This window comes from Hypanus sabinus, chromosome 1, assembly GCF_030144855.1.
Source record: "Hypanus sabinus isolate sHypSab1 chromosome 1, sHypSab1.hap1, whole genome shotgun sequence".
Taxonomy (NCBI): Eukaryota; Metazoa; Chordata; class Chondrichthyes; order Myliobatiformes; family Dasyatidae; genus Hypanus; species Hypanus sabinus.
The window spans coordinates 122976865-122982864 of record NC_082706.1 but is presented as its reverse complement, the minus strand read 5'-3'; positions in this window follow the sequence as shown (position 1 = coordinate 122982864).

Sequence of the window (6000 nt, the reverse complement as noted above, 5' to 3'; positions counted from 1 at the left end):
GGCGGTGCTGGCTAGAAGGGCCAAATGGCCTACTCCTGCACCTACTGTCTATTGTAGTACTGATGCATCTGACTTTAGCTTCTCCTTCTCAAATTTCAGGGTGAATTTGATCATATTATGATCACTTACCCCAAAGGTTCTTTTACTTTAAGGTCTCCAAGCAGTTTGTTTCATTGCACAATACCCAATCTAGAATAGCTGATTCTTTAGTGGGCTCAACCACAAGCTACTCTAAAATGCCATCTTGTAGGCATTCTACAAATTCCCCCTCCTGGAATCCAGCACCAACCTGCATATCCAAGTCACCCATAACTATTGTCCCTTTGGCACGAATTTTCAGTTTCCTGTTGTAATTTGTAGGCCACATCCCTGCTACAGCTTGGGAATCTGTATACAACTCACATCAGGGTCTTTTTACCCCCGGAGCTCCTTAGCTCCATCAACACCTTACAACCTTATGTCACCTCTTGCTAATGATTTAATTTCATTTTTTACTAACAGAGCAACACCGCACCCCTCTGCCTTCCTGCCTGTCTTTTTGATTCAATGCGTGTCCCTGGGTATTATGCACCCAGATATAACCTTCTTTCAGGCATGATTCACTGATGCCTACAACACCATATCTGCCAAAGTTCAATTGTGCTGCACGTTCATATACCGTATTCCATATTCTGCGTGCATTCAAATACAACACCTTCAGTCCTCTATTCACCTTTTTCAATTTTGTCCACCTTTTACATTGCAACTCATCCTGTTGAATACAATTTTGCCCTATCAACAGCCTCTCTTCACTACACTAACTGCCTCTGCTTGTAAACCAGCTACCTCTTCTTTAGCACTATTATCCACCTTTCCTATGATACTTCTTGCATTGAAATATATACAGCTCAGGACACAAGCTGCACCATGCTCAACCTTTTGATTCCTAATTTTGTCTGAGAGCTTACCAATACCTGCCTCCACAACCTCTCCTCTAACTGTTCTGGCACTCTGGTTCCCAGCCCCCTGCAACTTGAGTTTAAACCACACCGTCCAGCATTAACAAACCTTGCCGCTAGGATATTAGTACTCTTCCTGTTCAGTTGCAAGTTTTCCTTTCTGTGCAGGTCCCACCTTCCCTGGAAAGAGCTCAATGATCCAAAGATCTTATGCCCTCCCTTCTACACCAACTCCCTAGCCACACATTAAACTGTATAATCATCCTAGTTCTAGCCTCACTGGCATGTAGCATGGGTAGCAATCTTGATATCACAACCCTGCAGTACCCAATTCCCTGAATTCCCTATACAGAACCTCATGACTCTTCCTATCCATGTCATTGGTACCTACATGGACTACAACTTCTGGCTGCCCATCCTCCCACTTAAGAATGCTGAAGACTTGAGCTGAGATTTCCAGGACCCTGGCACTCAGGCGGCAACATGTCATCCCGGAATCTCATTCTCGCCCACAGAACCTTTTGTCTAACAAATCCCCTATCACCACAGTGTACCCCTCCCCCCCACTTCCCTCCTGAGTCACAGAGGCAAACTCAGTGCCAGAGGCCTGACCACTGTGACTTTCCCCTGTTAGGTTATCCCCTCCCCAACAGTATCCAACGTGATATAACTGTTGTTGAGGGGGATGGCCACAGGGGTACTCTGCACTGGTTCCTTAACCCCTTTCCCCTTCCTGTCATCCAGTTTCCTGTATCCTGCACCTTGGGTGTTACTACTGCTCCATGTGTCCTATTTATCAGCCTTTCAAATGATCTGGAGTTCATCCAGTTCCAGCTCCAATTCCCTAACATGGTCAAATAGAAGCAAACTGGAAAGTGTCCAAAGTTGCAGGAAGATGGGATTTAATATGATGCATAACTAGCTGCTCAAAGTGCTTCATTATTGTTGAGGTCAGTGCCACAGGACAGTAGTTGTTGAGGCTGGTTACTGCTGCCCTCTTGGGCACTGGGATGATAGTGGCTACCTTGAAGCCTGCAAGGACAGTGGACAAGAGATGCTGAAGTTGTTTGTTAGAACCTATGTTAGATATGCTCCACAGTCCCTCAGCACCCAACCAGGTACTTTATCAGGCCCTGTTTACATGGGTTGATCTTGACTAGAGTGTTCCTCATATCAACTGTGGCCAGACAGAGTGTCTGTTCCCTGGGGGAAGAGGGGCCTTCCTCCTCAGCACCTCAAACCAAGTGTGAAAGACATTCAGCCTATCAGGAATAGACGCATCACTGTCATTGATGCATAGGGTGGACTTGTAATCCCTTATGGTCTGAGTGCCCTGCCATATATGCCTCCTCGCCCTAGTGTCGCAGAAATGGCTGCATATTCTCTGTGAATAATCCAGTTTCATCTTCCTGATGGCATGGGAAAACACAGCTCCTGCTAACCTGAAAGCTGTCTTTTCCTTCAATCTGAAGGCAGCATTCCGGTCTTTCAGCAGTGCCCACACCTCTGCTCTCAGTCATGGCTTCAGATTTGCTCTCACACAGAAGTATTTAATAATAGTAATGTCCTCAATGTACTTCTCTATATAGCCAGTCACAGATCTTCCATATCATTGATGTTAATGCCTTGGTCATAGGTAGTTGCCTCCCTGAACATGTTTAATTCTGTGTTTTTAAAATGGTCCTGCAATGGTGGGGTTGCTTGTTCTGGCCAGATCTTTACCTCCCTTTGAGCTGGTTTAACTGGTTAAATCAATGGTCAGTGTGCAGGAATTAGCATAAAATAGCAAGAGAACCTGAGCTGAGGATGGAGCCTGCATGGGCCTAACTGAATTGGAAAACTGAGTAGATGGAATATAATACCAAAAAAGTGTCAGACCTTCTACTTTGGTAGCAAACTTTGAAAGATTGATTTGTTTTTAATGACAAGAGATAATAAAGGGTGAATGCTCAGAGAAAAATGGGTTTCCTAGCACATGAAGAACTGAAAGATACCAGACAAGTAATTAGGGTGCTAAACATCATTCTTTTTTTACTGGAGCGGATTTGTTTTTGCCCTTGTAACTAGTGAGACGACACATGGAGTATTGTATATATTTCCCAAGGAATATTATACTTCCTATTGAGATTTATCAGAATGACTCCTGGGAAGGGAGATTGTCTTACGAGAAGAAATTTGTGATGGGCCTGTACACTCTAGAATTTAAAAGAATGAGAAATATTATCAGTAAAACGAACAATATTCTTACACAGGTCAACAGAGTAAATGTAGACTCAATAATGTTCTTTCGATAATTCCCCTGGCTGAGATGCTTAAACCAATGGCCACAATTTCAAAAAAAGGAGTGGGCCACTCAGGTCACAGATGAGAAAGAATTCTTCACCCATAAAAAAGTGAATCTTTACAAATCTTCACCAAAGAGGACTGTGGAGGCTCAGTTACAGAATAAATTCAAGACAGAGATTGATGCTTGGGTATTAAAGAAATCAAGGGGTATGGGATTAAAACAGGAAAATGGCACTGAACTAAATGATTAGCCATGATCTGATTGAACATTGGAGGAAGCACAAGGGACCAAGTGGCCTAGATCTGCTTCTATTTCTTGCATTGCTATGATCTCATTCACCCCCTAAAGCAATGACAGAAATTATGTATTGTTAGAAAATTGCCAAGAAACTTTGAAACTCAAGGTGGTTAATAATCAGCTTGAGTGCCACAGTCATCAATTATCTTTGCACATTAAAAAGGACTTGCGCTCTTTTTTGTGCTGAGTGTTAACAAACTGTATAGAGCACAGGAATTAGAAAAGGAAGCTATTTCCTAAGCAAAGAATCAATTTTATACCAAATTCCATTCTGAATGTTGTTAAGTGCAGACTTTATTACCAGGTGCTGCTTGAACTAAAGCATAAATTATTTTTAAACCCGGATTTCATCACTCCTTTTGTATGCCCATTGACTAGTACTTGTAGCACTGTCATACCAACTTAGAATTAATGACTTTGCAAAAGAAAACCTTGCCAACCCCAACATTAGCATTTCTCTCATTCTCAACTCTGCTCATCACAAAGAAACTTGGGTAATGACTGCAAGCTTGGAACATGGTAAAGAATAGAATAATTTGGAGCATTTTGTGAAAGAGATATGGAATATATTGTACGTATACAAATTAAAATTTGGGCGAGAATATAAAAATGGCAGGACAAAGACATCAGAACAATGAAGATGAAAAAGGGAATAAGAAATTGGGAAATTTGAATCAGAACGTGTCGTTTTCTCTACCAAAGTACTGCAACATGTTATCTAGCAATTTTTCCTTTATTCCTGGCTGAGAGCATTGTCCCAGTACAAATAGCTAAATAAGCACATTGCTGTTTATTTATTGAGATACAGTGTGGAGTAGACCCTTCTGGTTCTTCAAGCCATGCCACACAGCAACCCACCAATTTAACCCTAACTGAATCACGAGACAAATTACAATGACCAATTAACCTACCAGCCTGTACATCTTTGGTCTGTGGGAGGAAACCAGAGCACCCGAAAAAACCCACTGTGCCACCCCATATGCAAGATAGGTAGATATTCATTCAAATGGAGGCAGAGTCTCAAACCAGGGGTTATGTTAAGTGACTGATCATTTAATTAAAGAATAAGTCAACGTGAGGTATTTCTTCATGCAGATAGGACCAAATCTTTGGTATTTTCTATCCTGGAGGGCTGTGGATGCAAGGTAATTGGAGGTTTTTAAGGAAGAATCCAAACCAGGTTTAATGTCACCACCTTATGTCATGAAATTTGTTAACCTTGCAGCAGTAGCACAATGGAATGAATACATGATAAATAAACAAAAAGAAACTGAATTACAGAAAGTATATATATGTATATTAAGTGGTTAAATTAAGGTAAGTAGTGCAAAAAACAGAAATTTATAAAAATGTTGTAACAAAGTATTTGGGTTCAATGTCCATTTAGAAATCAGATGATAGAGGCAAAGAAGCTGTTCCTGAATTGAGTGTGTGCCTTCAGGCTTCTGCACCTCCTTCCTGATGGTAACAATGAGAAGAGCATGTCCTGGGTGATGGGGGAAGCAGCTTTTCCAAGGCACCATTCCTTGAAGATGTCTTGGGTGTTATGGCAGCTAGTACCTATAATAGAGGTGATTAACCTTACCACTCCCCCTCCACCCCCACACCAGTTGGAATGTTTCCCATGGTACATCTGTAGGTGTTTTTGAGTGTTTTAGGTGACAAACCAAATATTCACATACCCCTGATGAAAAGGGGCATGTAAACGTATATTTTTGAAATTTGGTAAAATGAGAATTATGTCAAATTACTACAGAAGTGTTGAGATGAGACGGGTCAGCCATGATCATATTGAATGGTAGGGCATTATGATTGAGGGATTAAGCCCTACTACTGTTCTTACTTTATTTTGTTCTTTGTTCCAGAAAAAAGTGCTTAAATGGCAAGTCCTGGTGTAACACTGCAAAATCCATATTACTAGCATTAAAGTTAATATCCTGCATTTTATTGAATGATAAATGCATTGACATTGATGCACTTTGGCTGGGGAGTCTTCCCTCATACCAGATGTGGAATGCAAGCAATTCTAGATGCAGCTCAGTTAGAGAACAAACAAATTCTTCAGCCTCCAGAACATCGATTGAATCTGATCAATTGATAAGTATCAACTTTTCAGCTAACTATATATAATCAGGATTATAATTGCACAATTCTTTAGATCAATATTCTAGTCCAATTACATGATTGGACATTTAAGTTTTACAAACAGATCTCAAAATATTGACGAATTAGTTTAACTTTTTTGAATGCGTGCAGCTGTCAAGAAACCTCACCTGCAGCAGAACATATTGGAAAAATTGTGTGAAAGGTTTGTAGATTTTCAATAAATGCTCTAAAGTATATTCATAGAATTTCCACTAGTATATCAGCTTAATACCAAATAGTTCTTCCAATTGAAGTTTACAATTAAATTGTTGAGTATGAGGATTTTTCTTGTGTTACAAAAGCAAAAATACCTTAAAGCAAAACAGGTTTGGA